Source organism: Oryctolagus cuniculus, chromosome 4, assembly GCF_964237555.1.
Source record: "Oryctolagus cuniculus chromosome 4, mOryCun1.1, whole genome shotgun sequence".
Classification (NCBI taxonomy): Eukaryota; Metazoa; Chordata; class Mammalia; order Lagomorpha; family Leporidae; genus Oryctolagus; species Oryctolagus cuniculus.
The window spans coordinates 119,199,634-119,219,205 of record NC_091435.1 but is presented as its reverse complement, the minus strand read 5'-3'; the positions used below and the strand labels follow the sequence as shown (position 1 = coordinate 119,219,205).

Genomic DNA, 19,572 nt, shown 5'->3' with positions numbered 1-19,572 from the left:
ATGAGAGTCAGAAGTTTTAAAAATCGAAAAAGAATCATTCTATTAAGGGACTAATGCGGCTGACTCCATTAACCATGATGAAACATAGGAGATTTATTATAATTGGAACAATTCGTCTTGTTTGCTAAAAAGTTATATTTGAAAGAGAGAGAGCAAGCATGTGCTTCTATCACTGGTTCATGCCTCAGATGGCTGCAACAGCCAGGAACCTCATCTCAGTCTCCCACATGGGTGACAGGGAGCCAAACACTTGGGCCATCTCTGCTGCTCTTCCCAGGCCATTAGCAGGGATTTGGATTGGAAGTGGAACAGCCGGGACATAAATTGGTGCCCATGTGGGATGCTCACTAAGCCACAATGCCAGTCCCAATTCTTGCTCTTAAAATGCTACCTCAGTCTTACAATAAAGAGACTCACGGAGCAGCAAGTAATAAGACCAGTTTAACAAAGATTTTCAGCAGCATCTCTTGTAATGCAGCCACTAGCATTATCTTTACATTCAATGTCCATTTTGATGTAGCCACAGAAATATGCCAATGAAAAGTCAACAGAGTCAACAGAGCTTAGCTACATCAGCAACATCACCCCTACCTTATTAACTCTATCCTCTTACACTGACCTTATCAGGAGGGAAAAAGAAAGGACACTAGTAACAGATATAGATATTTTAAAACAATAGCAGAATTTTTAGGAAAATTTACTTTCACAAACCAATCCTTCCTTATTTCCTTAAAATCTTGTTATAGTAGCACTATTTTTATGATAGCATAAGATACTACTACTCTCAGAGTAGAACTGTTCATAACATGCCATAGAATTGTAAAGATATTTGAAGAGATTGTCCTATATTAAGGGAGTTTGCATGTTCTAGTCTTTTTTAATTTTAATTTTTTAAAGACTTATTTATTCACTTGAAAGTCAGAGTTACACACAGAGAGAAGGAGAGGCAGAGAGAGAGAGGTCTTCCATCTTCTGGTTCACTCCCCAGATGGCTGCAATGGCTGAAACTATGCTGATCAGAAGCCAGGAACCGGGGGCTTCCTCCAAGTCCTCCCATGTGGGTGCAGGGGCCCAGGGCTCTTGGCCATTTTCCACGGCTTTCCCAGGCCACAGCAAGAGAGCTGGTGCCCATATGGGATGCCAGCAATGGAGGTGGCAACCTCACCCACTACACTGTAGTGCCAGCCCCTTGTCTTTTTTTAAAAGAATTTGTTTTTATTTATTTGAAAGACAGAGTTACAGAGAGAAAGAGAGAGAGAGAGAGAGAGTGAGAGAGAGAGAGACCTTCCATCTGCTGGGTCACTCCCCAGATCGACACAATGGCCAGAGCTGAGCAGATCCAAAGCCAGGAGCCAGGAGCTTCCTCTGAGTCTTCCTCATAAGTGCAGGGACCCAAGGAGCTCAGTCATCCTCCACTGCTTCCCCAGGTACAATAGCAGGGAGCCTGATTGGAACAGGAGAAACCAGGACTAGAACCAGCACCCATATGAAATGTCAGACCTGCAGGTTAACTGCTTTAACCCACGTCACAACAGGGTTGGCCCCTACATGTTCTAGTCTTCACTGAGTTACCAACTAGCTAGGTACTTCTGGTGTAACCAGCTGCCTTTTCCAAGTCTTTGCTTTATGCTGATTGGCCTGAATGCTTTCTAATCTGAAATTGCCCGTGTGACCACACCCATTCCCAGTTCTTTCAATTGTAGGTAGTTGTGTCCACAATCCTGCCAGTCAGTCTAAAATCACCTACAGTACACATGTGATACAAAGGAGTATGCAAAACCTCCAGATAAATCATGTCTTGTTGGCAGCTCAATCTTGCCAAATGATTTGGAGGCCGAAACCAGACTTATTTAGTATTTTTGTAATGTAAAACATTCTGTCTGTATTGAACAATTATGGTGACATTATGGTGTGTTCATGGATTTATTCTAGATGCATATCTTAAGCACCTTCTATAGACCGTGCTTATTGCTAGTCACTTTGAGTGAGTATAATGGCAATAATAATTTTTAGAATAAAATATTAGAACACAGAAACAGTGATCTGAGAAGGCTGCTTCCATATTCTAGTGAAAGCACTGGTTAATTAAATGAAAATGTCAAGGGTAGCATGGCCGTAGAGTGGAAGAATATTTGTATATGTATTTTCCTATTGCAGTGTGGATCCTCATTTCAATCTATGTTCTGAATATGTTTTACCTCGCATCTGGTTTCAAGCTATGTCTTAATTTCTACCTAGTCTTTTTCACCCATTATTCCTGCAGTGTAGTCACACAACTCATACTTTGGTGGGGAAGACACTTTTCTGCATAGAAGGGATTAGAGAAAATGTGTGGAGTGTACTTTGTTTATCTCCTTGGAGCTCCAGTTTGGAGAACACTATACCTCAGGGCTTGCCTGATAATACCCATCATTACCAGTCATCGTCAAGGTTTTACTGGTAATAGTAACTAGGAATGGTAACTAGTCAACCAAGACAGACTGAGGTGTTAGAAGTGGGATGGCCGGAAAGGCAACTTGGAAGGATCTGGGGTGGAACTGCTGCAACTTGGGAATGCCTCATAGAAGATTTCTCTACTATTTTCATATTCAGGTTTGACACACTAAATAACAGTATAGTAAAATCTCCATCTTGGCAACACACAAAAAAGTTAAAACTATCTTTTCTTTCTACATTTTATTTTTCTCTTTATTGGAACAGATAATATCATTGATATATTGTCAATGGGATTTAAATAAATAATCTATTTGTATCATTAAAATAACATCAAATTTGAAAATTATAGAAATATTTTAAACTAATAAACATTTATAATTTGACCATACTTAAAGATAACCGCTATTAAAAATTAAATATACTATTTTTATATAGTTTATGTCATATTGTACATAAAGTTTTATATCTTGCCTTTTTAACTTTAGCATCATTTTAGTGGTTGCATAGTAGACTATTAAAGTGTTACAATAATTTAATCATTCCCGTATAGTTGTTGACCTTAGAGTAGCGTTCAGTTGCTTTCCTAGGCACATTAGCAGGGAGCTAGATCTGAAGTGGAGCAGCTGGTGCCCATATGGGATGCCAGCACTCCAGGCAGCAGCTTTACCCACTATACAACCGAGCAGGCTCCACTGATGGTGATACTTATGTCAAATTAATCACACTCTTATGTTGTGCCTTTTTGTGTGCTTTCTATTACAGAAAATATATACAACATAAAATTTCTCACCTAAATCATTTTAAAATATACAGTTTAGTGGTATTAAATACATTCATAATGTTATGCTACATTCCATCTCCATAATTCTTTTCATTCTGTAGAATTGACATCTTACATCCATTAGACAATAACTGAAGTTAGAGATTGTTCCAGGTACCTATATAACTGAACCATACCATGATTGAACCGAGGATCTTGAATAAGTTACTGGAATACAGTTACTATTATGTATGACAAGTAAAAGAAAAAAAGCCTTAGTAATCTGACATGTATCCTTGTTTTCTCAGAATAAGAGGATAACTCTTTTTCTCTGTAAAATGAACAAACATTTTCCCCCTCACCACTATGTTGCTATGAGGATGCATCCCCTAATCATCAGTTTTTTTTTTTACTTGTCCTCTATCTTCCTAAAATTTTATTTTCTTCATTAATTATTCCTGTTAAGAAAAATGAAACAAGGAAGTTGGCTTGGCTTGGGCCTTTGAACTCAATAAGACTAACAATGATGATAATGACTATCAATTATTAAATGACTGTTACTAAAATTTTCATAAGTCATTTCTTTTTCTCACAAGTCTGCAGGGAACAACCTTTGATCTCGTCTTCAACTACAGTGAATCAAGCATTAGAGGGGTTGTAAGTCCACCAAAGTGAGGCAACTTCAAGAGTTGGACGCCAAAACCTGCTTCTTTTTGTCCTATATTCCGCTGACTCACTTTAAAAGATTTCTCCATGACTATTCCCGTATCACTGCTCCTGACATTTTTCTTGAGCAAAAGGCTATGCAATGCTGGTTAAGATAGCAGATGTTAGAGCCATACCTCCAAGACCTAAATCCCAACTTGACCACTTACCTGTGTGAAGAAGGAAAACTGACTTGAAACCTCCCAGAATCTCCATTTCCTCATCTGCCATGAAGGATGAACAACTTGGATGTTGCAAGGTCACGTACATAAGGCATGATGAAGGGTTCCTGGCATTGAGTACAGGTCCTGTGTGTGTTTGGTACTATTGAAAGTTGAGATTCTCTCTGTCTCTCTCTCTCTCTCTCACTGTCCACTCTGCCTGTCAAAAGAAAAAAAAAGTTGAGATAATGCATGTAAAATGGTTAGGGCAGTATCTGTCCCTTAGGAAATGTTTCATACATTTCTATTTCACTTTGAAATCTGCTCTATTTTTACAACAAATATAGTGGTTAACTGGTCTTTCAGGAATATTGTTGCTGTGGATTTGTTCTGAGAGGAGGAGCATGGTGGGGGCAAGAGGCGCAGAGTCGCCGCACAGACACTGGGAGTCAGGTGAAAGCAGGCCAGAGGCGAGCAGCCCACAGACTCGTTTATTTCAGTTGGTACAGCAGCTTATGTAGCTGAGGCAGCCGATCTGGTCAAGGGGTGGTTTATGCCCTAACCAATCATAGCCTATTGCCAGGCAGGATTCATAGCCAGGTGGTTTCCCAGGTGGTATCCCAGGGGGTTTCTGAAGCCATTCCTGAGTAACTGACACTCGCTTGGCAGCGGCCATCTTGGCATGGCCTTCTCATTCCACCCCACAGAATATGGCTCATGTTTTCTCCCTCTCCTCTCCCTGCAATTGTTCCCTTTATCCCGCTCCCCCCCACTTTCTTCTTCCCTGCCTCCAATTTTGTGCCAAGTAACTACGGCTTACTCAATTCTATGTTCTGTGAACCATTGTTTTAGGGAAACCTATTGTTACCCTAATGTTCCAGACCAACAGAAATTGTCATGCATTCAGAGACAAACATTGCACTTTCCTATATCATAAAAAAAGTTCACTGAAACAGTAGTCAATTTAAAAAACAAAACAAAGACCTTCAGGCTTTGAAAGTAGAATTAGCTTAAAGAGAAGAAATTCTCCCATTTTATGAGAGAGAGATTCATGATAATGACAGACTGCTCACAGCTGAAGCACAGCTTGAGTCTAAAGTGGGTAAAAGTTTGAATGATCCAACCATTTCACTTGGGGTGTGACAGGTAATCAAGTCTCTGCCCAGAACAAACTTACTTTACCTGTTCTTGGCTGACAGATTCATTGCTTCCTTGAAGGCTTTTGATTTAGCAACCCTCTTCCCTGACTAGTTTCCTTATTCTTAATCAAGCTGGAATGAGACTTTTCAACTTAATGAATAATGAGAAAGGGAGGAATCTGGACTCATCATTTACCACTCCCACTGAATGAGTTGTCACTCATCTTCAACACAACAAATTTCTCTGTCTTATGTACTGTGAAAATTCATAGCTTCTCTAGCATCGTGGTACTTTTCTGTGAAGAATTTGGCATTCATTGTAAAGGTATTATCTTAACTTCTGCCAAATTAAATTTTAAGTCAGTATTGCTATTAGGAATAAAAAGAGCAAAACCAGAGTGAAAATAAAAAAATAAGACCACAAGATAATTCGTCTGTGGGGATTAAACAACAGGAAAAGGAGCTCTTGGAAACTGTGGTAACTGGGAATCAAGCCACGATCCTCTTGGGCAATTTTGACTGAGTCTTCAATATCTGATCCAGTGCTCTGTACCTTACATTTATTTATTTATTTATTTATTTATTTTTGGACAGGCCGAGTGGACAGTGAGAGAGAGAGAGAGAGAGAGAGAGAGAAAGGTCTTCCTTTGCCGTTGGTTCACCCTCCAATGGCCGCCGCGGCCGGCACGCTGCAGCCAGTGCACCGCGCTGATCGGATGGCAGGAGCCAGGTGCTTCTCCTGGTCTCCCATGGGGTGCAGGGCCCAAGGACTTGGGCCATCCTCCACTGCACTCCCAGGCCACAGTAGAGAGCTGGCCTGGAAGAGGGGCAACTGGGACAGAATCCGGCGCCCCGACCGGGACTAGAACCCTGTGTGCTGGCGCCGCAAGGCGGAGGATTAGCCTAGTGAGCCGCAGAGCCGGCCTTGTACCTTACATTTAAATAACAGCTCAGTGGGAGGCATCAAAGGAATGGGGGAAGCTTCTCACAAGCCACGCTTTAATCACCTAAAAAGTCCTTCCCAGCAGGACAAGATTCTTTAAAACTAGGCAGGACACAGCATGCCATCACTGGTGTAAAATCAGAGAGAAATTCACCCCACCTAGCAACTAAAATTTACATTAATCTCTCTCCTTTTATTTTGTTAAGGGATGCCATACTCTTCTGTTAACTTTTTAAAATGGTGCTATCAGAGAAATCATTCACATGCCACACAATTCACTCATTTATGTGGTACAGTTAATTGGTTTTTAGTATGTATCCAAAGTTATATAACTATCATGATTATCTAATTTCAGAACATTTTCCAGATACCCCAAAAGAAGCTCCATACTCACTAGCACTTCCTATTCCCTCTCCTCTATTCCCAACTAGGCAACCTGTAATCCACTCTCTGTCTCTAAATATTTATCAATTCTGTATATTTCATGTAAGTGGAAACATATCATATATGGTCTTTCGTGACAGGGTTCTTTTACCAAGCCTAATAAGTTCAAGGTTCACTGATATTGTAGCATGTAACAGTACTGCATTCTTTTTATTGTTGAATAACTTTCTATTCTACGGCTATGCTATGTTTTGTTTAACCAGTAATGGACATTTGGATTGCTTCCATTCTGGGCCTATTGTGAATAACACTGCTATAAACATTTGTGTACATGTTTTTGTGTGACCACATATTTTCACTTCTCTTAGGTCTATATGTATTAGTAGAAGGGCTAGGTCATGTGATAACTCTATGCTTAACTTTTTGACATATTGCCAAATTATTTTCCAAGATGATTATACCATTTTACATTTCCACAATGAATGCATGAAAGTTTTCATTGATTCACATTCTAACATTTGTTATTGTTTGTCTTTGTGGTTTTAGCCAATCTGATGGTTGTGTTGTGAAATGGCATCTCATCATGATTTTGATTCGCATTTCCCTAATGAACAATGGTATTGAGTATCTTTTCATGTATTTATTGATCATTTTTATTTTATTTTTGGAGAAATATCTACTCAATTTATTTACCTATTAAAAAAATTGTTACAAGGTAGGGGGTTGGTTTGTGGAGGGAGGGAAAGAGGTGTTTGACAGGGAGAAAGATAGGGGGAGAAATATTTAAGGGATAGACAAACTGAAGGAGACAGAGGGAGCTCTCACTTTCTGGTTCACTTTCCAAATGTCTACAATGGATAGGAGGGGAGCCAAGAGCCAGGAACACAATCCAGGCATCCCATGTGAGTGGCAGACACCCAATCACTTGAGCTATCACTTTCTCTACCTTCTGGCCTCCAGGGTCTACAAGGGCAGAAGCTGGATTTGAGAGCCAGAACCAGGAATGGAACTCAGGCTCTCTGATGCAGGATGTGTGAATCTTTGCTTGGTCAAACACCTGCTCCTATTTGTCCATTTTTACACTGAGTTTTTAAAAAATATTTGAGTTATAAGAGTTTTGTAAAAAAATATATTCTAGCTACAAATCCTTTTTCATATATTTGATTTGCAAAGATTTTCTCTCATCTTTTAAGCAGTTACTTCAACTTTCTGGATGAAGTTCTTTGAGAAATGCAAGTTGATCATTTTGATGATGACTAATTTCTCTCTTTTTTGGGTCTCTTGTGGATTTGGTGCTGTATTTATGAAACCATTACTAAACCAAGATTTACTTCTATGTTTCCTTCTGAGAGTTCAGAGTTTCAGTTCTTACATTTAGTTGCACTATCCATTTTGAATTGATTTTTGTACATGATGTGAAGTATTCAAATTCATTCTTTTGTATGTGGATATCAAATTGTCCCAGCTTCATTTGGTTGAAAGAGTGTTCTTTCCTCAATGAATTGTCTTCCTTCTGGGACAGTGTGCCATCTTAACAATATTAGTGTTCTGAGTCATGGAAATGAAAGTTCTATTTATTTAGTTCTTTATTTTTTTTAGTAATATCTTATAGTTTTCAGGATACAAGTCTTGTATTCATCATTAAACTCTTACTTTTTTAAGAAAACTTTTATTTAACAAATATAAATTTTGAAAGTACAACCTTTGGATTATAGTGGTTTTTCCCCCATAACCACCCTCCCACACACAAACCATCCCATCTCCTATTCCCTCTCTCATCCCATTCTTCATTAAGATTCATTTTCAATCATCTTTATATACAGAAGATCAACTTAGTATATACTAACTAAAAATTTCAACAGATTGCACACACAAAGTATAAAGTACTGTTTGAAGACTACTTTTACTGTTAATTTTCATAGTACTACACATTAAGGACAGAGATTCTACACAAGGAGTAAGTGCACAGTGACTCCTGTTGTTGATTTAACAATTGACACTCTTATTTATGACGTCAGTAATCACCCGAGGCTCTTGTCATGAGCTGCCAAGTCTATGGAAGCCTCTTGAGTTCACAAACTCTGACCCTATTTAGACAAGGCCATAATCAAAGTAGAAAAATCTCTCTTTCCTTCAGAGAAAGATACCTCCTTCTTTGATAGCTCATTCTTTCCATTGGGATCTCACACACAGAGATCTTTCATTTAGGTCATTTGTTGCCACAGTGTCTTGGCTTTCCATGCTTGAGAAACTCTCATGAGCTCTTTAGCCAGATCTGAATGCCTTAAGGGCTGATTCTGAGGCTAGAGTGCTGTATAGGGCATTTGCCATTCTATGAGTCTGCCATGTATCCCACTTCCCACGTTGGATCGTTCTCTCCTTTTTAATTTATCAAATATTATTAGCAGACACTGGTCTTATTTATGTGATCCCTTTGATACTTAATCCTATCTTTATGATCAATTGTGAACTTAAACTGATCACTTTGACTAGTAAGATGACATCAGTACCTGCCAACTTAGTTGGATTTGGAGTCCATGGCACATTAAACTCTTAACATAAGCTCAATTGTGAATAAAGTTTAGCAATGTCTAGGAACTCTGTCATGGTGATACCATCCCAATTACCTAGCTTAGTATCTTGAATTGTGGTTGACAATCTCTGTGCTCACTGAAATGAATTGAATAAATATTTTTCATATTTATAGAAAGCTCATGGTATCATTTCCTCATTTCCTTTTTTTTTTTTTTTTTGACAGGCAGAGTGGACAGTGAAAGAGACAGAGAGAAAGGTCTTCCTTTTGCCGTTGGTTCACCCTCCAATGGCCGCCGCGGCCAGCGCGCTGCAGCCAGTGCACCGCGCTGATCCGATGGCAGGAGCCAGGTACTTCTCCTGGTCTCCCATGGGGTGCAGGGCCCAAGTACTTGGGCCATCCTCCACTGCACTCCCTGGCCACAGCAGAGAGCTGGCCTGAAGAGGGGCAACTGGGACAGAATCCGGCGCCCCGACCGGGACTAGAACCCAGTATGCCGGCGCCGCAAGGCGGAGGATTAGCCCAGTGAACTGCAGCGCCGGCCCATTTCCTTTTTCTATAACATTACATTAAGAAGACATGGCAAGTATTAAAAATCATTTAATAAGAAAGTTAACTGATGGGTAGTACTTGAAAGCCAAAAAGTTGGTTGACATGATCAAAGACTCAGTCAATGTCAAATATGAAATCAGGGCACAACTCAATTTTTCCTCTAGTAATATATTACTTGTAAAGCTTTTAAGCCAAGAGGAGCAAGGAGAAGATTGGGCAGGAAGGGTGGCACTGTTATTTTTATTGAATTATATTAAAATGTATATTATCACATCATCTCACTTCTTTAGGGCTAAAAGCAGGTTTCACTCAGGAGTCACCCTTTTTTCTTAAATTTACAAATTAGCGAAGTGTTTGGTAAGGAAACATGCAGTTATCTGATGCCATGTTTCAGTGACTTCAGTGACATTGCTGTGAGGATACAAGAATCTCAACTTAATGAAAGTTAAAGATGTAGCAAACTTTCTAGACTCCACTTTGTACTTGTCTTTCAAAGGTAAAAATCCCTTTAACAAAGTAATGCTTTCTAGAATTTTATCTGTGCTATGAGATTTAGAACTGAGTGTCCAGTTAAGCATCTGGTTGGAAGTTGGATAAACAAGTTGTGGGTGAAACAGGAGTTAAATTGCCATGACTGAAAGAGAGCAAGACATGGAAGTTTAGCAATTACTGAGAGCACTTCCCATCCAGAAGGGCACTGTCAAGATGAGGCAACCAAATATACAATACCTGATGCATGCTGATTACAAAAAAACTCTCATTAACAAGCAGAAAGGAGGCCTACTGATAATTTCTTGATGATGAAAAAAAGGAGGCGTAGGGGCTGGCGCTGTGGCGCAGTGGGTTAACGCCCTGGTCTGAAGCACCAGAATTCCATATGGGTGAAGGTTCGAGACCTGGCTGCTCCATTTCCAATCCAGCTCTCTGCTGTGGCCTGGGAAAGCAGTAGAAGGTGGCCCAAGTCCTTGGGCCCCAGCACCCATGTGGGAGACCTGGAAGAAGCTCCTGGCTTTAGATCAGCACAGCTCCAGCCATTGCTGCCAGTTGGGGAGTGAACCAGCAGATGAAAGACCTCTCTCTCTGCCTCTCCTCTCTCTGTGTAACTCTGACTTTCAAATAGATAGATAAATCTTAAAAAAAAAAAAGGAGGTATAGTAAGATATACTTGTTATTAAGGGTACCAGACGTTATAGCCTACCAGGAACTGCTATGATTGACACTTGCCTTTTAGATTTCAACTGGGTGAATGATGATTCCTATCTGGATCAAGAAATGTGCAATTATGAGTTCTTAGAAAACAACAACTTGACCCTCCAGGAAGTATTCCCCTAGAAAGCCGGATTAAAATCTGTGATAATTTCTTTTCTGCAGGAACAGAACGCGGAAAACAGAATGAAACAGAAGAACTTGCAGATAAATATGTGAATTAAGTGGCTGTTAACTGTATATTTATTATCTTATTCATTGTTTAGACCCAAACCAATGACTTGATGAATGGTGAAGGCCATGAAATAGACCCTTGGCATATGTGGATGAATACACATGTATTGAAAGCATTTTGAAAGCCCATGAATATCGTAGTTTTGATGAACCTCAAGCTTGAATTCTGAATTTGAGATTGGTATGAACAAGCTGCTTGATTAGAAATCAAGTTTTTTATTTGATTTGCTTGTTTTTGTTTTTAATTTGCCAACAAATGCCTTTTTCAGTTGGGCGCTGAGTGGCTGTTCGGACATGTCTGGTGGCTCTGCGGACTATAACAGAGAACATGGCGGCCCAGAGGGAATGGACCCCGATGGTGTCATTGTGAGCAACTGGAATGAGATTGTTGATAACTTTGATGATATGAATTTAAAGGAGTCTCTTCTTCGGGGCATCTATGCTTACGGTTTTGAGAAGCCTTCAGCTATTCAGCAAAGAGCCATTATTCCTTGCATTAAAGATCCAAAAGGTAATTCTGGCACTTGGAGACTATATGGGAGCAACTTGTCATGCCTGCATTGGTGGAACAAACGTTAGGAATGAAATGCAAAAATTGCAGGCAGAAGCACCACATATCATTGTTGGTATACCAGGGAGAGTATTTGATATGTTAAACAGAAGATATCTTTCTCCAAAATGGATCAAAATGTTCGTTTTGGATGAAGCAGATGAAATGTTGAGCAGAGGGTTTAAGGATCAAATCTATGAGATTTTTCAAAACTAAATACCAGTATTCAGGTTGTGTTGCTTTCTGCCACGATGCCAACTGATGTGTTAGAAGTGACCAAAAAATTCATGAGAGATCCAATTCGAATTCTGGTTAAGAAGGAAGAATTGACCCTTGAAGGAATCAAACAGTTCTATATTAATGTTGAAAGAGAGGAATGGAAGTTGGATACACTTTGTGACTTGTATGAAACACTGACCATTACGCAGGCTGTTATTTTTCTCAATACAAGGCGCAAAGTGGACTGGCTCACTGAGAAAATGCATGCCAGAGACTTCACAGTTTCTGCTCTGCATGGTGACATGGACCAGAAGGAAAGAGATGTCATCATGAGAGAATTCCGGTCAGGATCAAGCTGTGTTCTGATCACTACTGACTTGTTGGCTCGTGGGATTGATGTACAACAAGTGTCTTTGGTTATAAACTACGATCTACCTACCAATCATGAAAACTATATTCACAGAATTGGCAGAGGGGGTCGATTTGGGAGGAAAGGTGTGGCTATAAACTTTGTTACTCAAGAAGACAAGAGGATTCTTTGTGACATTGAGACTTTCTACAATACTACAGTGGAGGAAATGCCCATGAATGTGGCTGACCTTATTTAATTCCTGGGATGAGATAGTTTGAATGCAGTGCTCGCTGTTGCTGAATAGGCGATCACAATGTGCATTGTGCTTCTTTCTTTGGGAATATTTGAATCTTGTCTCAATGCTCATAACGGATCAGAAATACAGATTTTGATAGCAAAGCGACATTAGTCGTGAGCTCTTGTGAGGAAAGTCATTGGCTTATTCCTCTTTAGAGTTAGACTGTTGGGGTGGGTATAAAAGATGGGGTCTGTAAAATCTTTCTTTTTAGACATTTATTTCCTAGTTCTGTAGAAATGGTTGTATTAGATGTTCTCTATCATTTAATAATATACTTGTGGACTAAAAGGTATAAGTGCTGTATAAAATCAGCCAATTATGTTAAACTAGCATATCTGCCTTTATTGTGTTTGTCATTAGCCTGAATAGAAGGGCCTTTAAAATTGATTTTTTTAAAGAAAGCATTTGAATGCGTTTTTGTTTGGTATTGTATTTATTCAATAAAGTATTTAATTAGTGCTAAGTGTGAACTGGACCCTGTTGCTAGCCCCAGCAAGCAATCATATCTTAGGTAGGGTTAAACTCCCAGTAAAATTGCCATATTGCACATGTCTTAATGAAGTTTGAATGTTAAATAAATTGTATATTCACTTTAAAAAAATTTGCCAACAAATGAAAAACTGGCTAAATTAGCTAGGAGTTAATGTGAGTATACATAGTAAAATATTTGAGTTACTTTGGGCTTTATTTCACAATACCCCTGTCTCCCATTAACAAAGATAACTGAGTTTGTTTGGAGGAGATGAAGTAGCTTCACATTTCTGTTTAGGATTTTCTCAGAGGTGGCAGATGGTAGGAAGGAAGGCTTTTGTCATAAAGCTGCTTTTCCATAGAAGGTATCCAAATTTAATTCAGGAGAAAATTAAATAAAAATTGGAAGGGTTTATTTTTCAACTTAGTTTCAAGCAGGTGCATAGCTTCTTAAGAAAGAATTAGATTATTGTTGTTAAGGAAAGTTGATATGCAATTTTGAGTAATAGGTTACCTAGGCACTTTTCTCAAATGTTGTTGAATAATAGATGATCAATTCCAGGTAACAGCTTTCAATTTTCAAGAGTGAAAACTACTTTTCTGTAGTGGTTGTTTAGATGCAGCACAATTTTGTGGAGGCATACTCAGACAGTTCTTTGGAGATATTTGGGGACTGTAAGAGTGAAAACCTAAACTTGAGTTCTACTGAGGACTCAAGGTATTTTAAGTCCTAGGAGAACATAGCCAGAGTGAGCCTCATTGGATTTGGTGATAAAGAACCTGATTTTGAAAACCAATTGTACATTTGGACCCATGGTAGGACCTAATCGTGGCTCTGAAGCTGTGAGGAGTCTGGAGCACAGTTTGTTTTCTTTGATATTTATAAGCAGAGCAAGTAGTTTCAGGCAGCAATGCATCAACATTTGTGTCCTCTTTTGAGGTATTTGGCTCTGAGGCTGTCTCTAAGTTTAGAAGCTGTGGAGGCATGAAGATACTATTCTTCTCCATCAACCTCAACTTCCTTCAGGCATTTGAGGGATAAATAAATGAAGAAATGATGAGCCTTTCTTCTGATTTTGAAATCAATAATAAAAAAGGAATGAGCAATTTGGAGGTGGATCGATAGAAGAACCAAATGCGTGCTTGAGATGGAATTTCTCTCTATCTTTGAAAAATGTCCTATAGTAAGGCAAACTGTGTTGTGTTCCTTTCAAATATTTTCTCTGCTTCAGGTTTTCATTCTTTATACTGAAACAGTGTGATAGTCCTAGGAATGAGTCACTTTATATCTCCATGATTGTATGCTTCCTTTGTTCCAAATATCTTATACTGGATTTTTCTTTTTGTGAAGTCTTTTAAAAACATTTAATGATTTGTTTCACGAATGGCTAAGCTCTCCTTGCTACGTAGCCTTTTGTGGTATGTACTCTTCCTCCATGCTGGGAAAGTCAGCTTTTCATGAGCCCACCTTAAAACTGCCTTTCACAAAGGCTTAGAACAAGATTTATTGGATAGAGCAGATTGCAGTACAATTTTAGTAATTATAAAATAGTGAAGTTTTAAAAAATATTGAAAAACGTAAAAGAAAAGCAAAAGCATTCTTAAGGGAGAACTATAAAATTTTCCAATCAAGCACTTTAAAATTGATGACTTCATTTCTATGTTATAGTCAGTAAGGGAAAGAAGGCAGGAGAAAAGTGAGGAGGAGAAAAAAGAATGAAGGACATTGAAAAGACAGGAGAAACCAGACAGTCCCCCTTCACAATGACAAGGGTGATAAAAAGTGACCAGCTAGGGAGAGACAAGATACAGAATCAGAGAAGGGAGGGGGGATTTTGTGGCAAATGTGCTCAGGCAACACTCTGCTTTTTAACCTTTCCTTTGGGGCCTTCCTCTACTCTGGGGAGGTTTTAGGCCTCTTGATCTCTTGTGAAGGATGAGATGAAAGCCATGTATAGCCTGTCATATTCTGTTTTTGTTGTTTTCTTGTTTGTTTTCTGCTAGAACAAAACACCTGAAACTTGGTAATCTATAAGGAAAGCAAGTTTATTGAGCTAAGAGTTCTGGAAGCTGGGAAGCCCATGAGCATGGTGAAGACACTGGCAGGGCATCTTCTTGCTGCCTTCATAACGGAGGATGTCACATGGTGAGACAGTGCCAGGAAGTGAGACAGAGGTTAGCCTTCGGTCTCTCTTCCTTTCCTTATAAAGCCCCTAATGCCGTCATGGGGACCCCACACCCCTGATCTCATCTAATTCTAATTATTTCCCAAAGATATCATTTCCAAATGCCATTAACATGTACATTTAGGGGTTAAGTTTCCAGCATATGAATCTGGGGGAGCACATTGAAACCATCACACTGTTCTTTGGCTGACTTAGTGTCATGGGGAAGTGATCAATATCCTTTCCAGTGATATCAGACAGTACTCATGACTAGACTGGGAAATGCCTTTCCTATCCGTATCTGCTAAAGCCAATGTTTGTTTTTTTCAGTTCTAGACACTTAATGCGTGTGTGAAGGCATAATCAGGTGTTAGAAATTTACTTTTCAACTCAATAACCGTTTGAACATTTACTTCAGTTTAACACAGAAGTTGCCTGATTGCTCATTGCTAGCATTTATTGATGTGATGAATAAGACTGTGTTTGTCAGAATCTCATTGCTTTGCACATGGCAGGTGCTCCCTGGTTGATAGTTTTGTTTTTTTTATTCCTTAATAGTGAGGTTGATAATGAAAGGTCTTCTTAAAGTGGTAAAGTTACAATCCAGGATTAGATAAGTTAACTACAATTTCAATTTTTTATCAGAATGGATTTCGTGTTTACACATAGAGTTTTGCTAGGATCCAATTAAAATTAAAATTAAAAAAATCATAGCACTATTATTTAAATTTCTTATTTGCATCTATGACTAAACACATTTTTAGTTTCCTCTATTTTGGAGTATTTCTTTGGCATTACTAGCAACTATTTTAGGTACAAAACTCAGTTCCTTTTGGTCTGAAGCCACAACTCACGCGTTGCAGCCTTGTGGGAACAAATAGAACAACTCTGGAAAGTTGCAAAAATGCCATTATGGTGGTCTCATTCATAGATTAACTTATCTGAGGAACACTTGCTTAGTGCCCATGTCCAGCTGTGCTGTCTCTGGCATTACCATGGTGACAAACAAAAGCTGACTTACTCCCTTCATGGAGCTTTTGTTTCTGTGGCAAATTATTTAGTTGATCAGTCTTGACTCCATTTGAAGGCTGTTTTATACTCTAGTTTTGGAAGGATTTATTGGAAACAACAGTTACACCAACATGAGAAGAATGTTGGGAAACCAAATAAAGTTACTCTGACACAGAGAAGTCTTTGAGATCTTTGTCTGCATCTCTGACTTGCTTGTTGTCACATTGACATCATCTATGAATGTTGTAGAATAGATTCTTGCAACAAGTGCTGATGGGAAGTTAAACCAAGTGATTTCTTTTACAGCTTGGATCTGGTGAGTTCGTAAAAAACCAATGCCAAGGGCTCCCTGAAGCAATATAGAAAAATGCGGAGACCCCCCTAAAATGTGCCACCTGGCTTTGTAACTGCCTTGAGCTCTGCCAAGCAAGCAGGCAGGCAGACATGCATTATATCTACCACACTGTTGAACCTTGCACAGCCTTTATCATTTTGTGCAAAGCAAGTCTAGAGATGAGCAGAAAAGCATTATGGAGCTTTTATTGATCTCTGCTTCTAACTGTGAACTGGAACTGGAGACTTGTTAAGCTAAATGAGTTCAACTGAGAGGGCTGTCGACATTTACACAGAACCTGTGCGTTTGCTCTGGCTCTGCAGGGGTTTTCTTCCGACTAGGCACAAACATCCTACGTGGGCAGTTTTGAACTGAACTATTTGTAATTATAAAAATAATAGTCTGTCTTTTTTTATGCTTTTAGTGAAAGATAGATATTTCTGTTGTTTTATTTCAAAGTATTTAATCTTTTTTGGTAAAAAATATGTTTCTATTTAGCATTCATAGCATTTTCCTCATTGTCAGTAACAGAAACAGTAACTTCATGTTTTGTTAATTTCACTTCAATGTCTCTGATGCTTGGAGTTGTTTAAGCAGAAGTTTGGTAGGGGTTAATATTCATATTATAGAGCAATGGTTCTCAACATGTGGGCTCCAGACCAGCAATATTAGCTGGGAACATGATTGGAATCTCCCTCTACTGGTGTTTCTGAAGCCTGCTAATGTTGAGCACCTTGTAATAAGAATCTAAGCCTAGATCAATACTTCTTAGGAGGAAATGAGGTAGGGAAGTATCGGAAATACCTGTGTTTCTTCTTTCTTCAAGCTCACAGTCTCTCCTATGCTCCTCTCTCCTCCATTTGTGCATGGTGAACCAGCACTCTGGGAATCTGACATATCCTTTGGAAGTGTGGGAGTGAACCACTGGATTAGGTGGATACCATTTTTAAGGGATGGTTCATCATCATGGGGTCATGTTGTGACCTTTTGACCTTTGTAGGATACTAGTTAATAAAGATTTATAAATTTCTGCTGTCTCTGCCTCTGTTACATGTATGCTGATATTCCCAATTGCTCTTACAAGTTGGAAATAAAAGATGTGTGTTGTTTTACCATCTAGAACTAGCTTATGGCTGCAGATCTTTCCTAGGAATTTTGAAAATGTTCCTATCTTTTCTGAAATAAAGGTTTTACTCCTATTATATAACATTTTGCATTTTTGATTTCTCAGAGGTAAATCATCAGCCCATTCACTGGCATTGAGAAGACAGTGCAATGGATGCAATGGTCATAAAGTAGTTTTTGAATATAGATTGTCTGGGCACAAATCCTGGCTATGCTATACTACTCATGGGACCCAAGGAAAGTTCCTTTCTCTTGCTCTTGGCCATTTTCTTCATTTGTAAAATCCAGCTAGTGATAATTTATCTCTTAGCTTGTGTTAAGCATTTAATCACTTAATGCCTGTGTAGTGTCTGACCCTTGATAAGGGCTCATTGAGAGCTCAATGTTACTATTAATGACTACTGTGTAATGAGATTAAATTATGAGCAACTGTGAAGATACCTAATGGGAACAATAAGTGAGATTAGAAAATTTATTTATCACATATGAAGTAGACTTCAAAAATTTTATGGAAAATGCATATTATGAAAAACTTCATGGGTTTCCAAAATAAACATCAGTTAATACAATTTTTCCACAAAAAATTAAAATCTTTATTTATTTATTTGAAAGGTAACATGATAGCAGGAGAGGGAAGGGGAGGGAAGAGAAAGAGAGAGAGAGAGGGAGAGAGAGAAAGAGGTTGGGATTCCATTCATTGGTTCACTAGCCAAGTGGCCAAAATAGCCAGGCTGGGCCAGATTGAAGCCAGGAGCCAAAAATTCCATCCAGGTCTCCCATGTGGGTGGCAGGGTCCAAGTACTTGGGCCATCTCCGGCTAGCTTCACAGGTGAATTAGCAGGGAGTTGGATCAGAAGCAGCGCACTCAGGACTCAAACTGGCACTCCAATATGGGATGCTCGAATTGAAGCAACAGCTTAACCCACTGTGCCACAATGCCCATCCCTTTCCACAAACTTTTTGAAGTCCCCTTGTATGTATATATAAAACAAGTCAGGATAGAATGAAAAAACTATAGATTCAGACACACACAGGTTTGAATATTTGGTGTGTATTTTACAGCTAGTCACTCGGCTGCTCCTGAGCCTTAATTTTCTTGTCTTTGAAATAGAGGCAATGCTATCTGCTTTGAAACGATGATTTGAGCAGAAACATGAACATTTGGAAGAGGCTGCTATACCCAATGCAAAATGCAAATACCTCATACTCTCTTTTTAAAGATTATATTTTTTTTCATTTTATTTGAAAACAGAGACCAAGAGATCTTCCATCCACACCTTCACTTCTCAAATGCCTGCTAGTACTACACCCAGCTGGACCCATTAGCTTGGAATTCAATCTGGGGCTCCCACATGGGCAGCAGAGACCCAAATTCTTGAGCCATCACTGCTGCCCTCCAGCGTGAGCATCAGAAAGAAGGTAGAATTGGAAACAGAGCCTGGATTCACACCCAGGCATCCTGATATGAGATATGGGTCTTTGGGTGTCCCAAACAACTTTTTAAGTGCTGTGCCAAATATCCACCCCCTATTATTCTTTTTATTGCTACAGCACTTGCTTTTCTTGAACTAAATTTTAAATAGCAACTTCCCTTTCCTATGGAAATCTAGGGAGTCTGATTTGGAGGAAGTGTGTATATGCTGTGGAATGGTCCATATGCCACTTGCTATTAGAACATGACTCATTGTTGCTAAACTTAGCCTTGCTTTACTTGTGTGCTCCTTGCTTTTCTCAGAAATCACTATATTCAGTTCCAATCATAAACTTTGGAAAGTAAAAGAAATCAAATCAATTAAATGCATTTTTTCTAGCCACCACAAATCACTCATTTGAGTTTGTCTGATCAAGAGTGGCATTTTATATTTGTACAGAGCTTGTCTATTTACAAGAGTTTTTGATTATTGTATATATATATATTTAAATGTCAAGTAGAATCTTTTATTTCAGACAAGTATTTATGCTGGTATAATTTAAATTTTTTATTTATTTATTTG

The 19,572-nt window shown here is 38.9% G+C and overlaps 1 pseudogene; it reads left to right on the top strand.

The window, feature by feature from the left end:
* Positions 1-11,110: 11,110 nt before the first annotated feature.
* Positions 11,111-13,073, top strand: LOC100350762 (eukaryotic initiation factor 4A-II pseudogene; annotated as a pseudogene).
* The last annotated feature ends 6,499 nt before the right edge of the window (positions 13,074-19,572 follow it).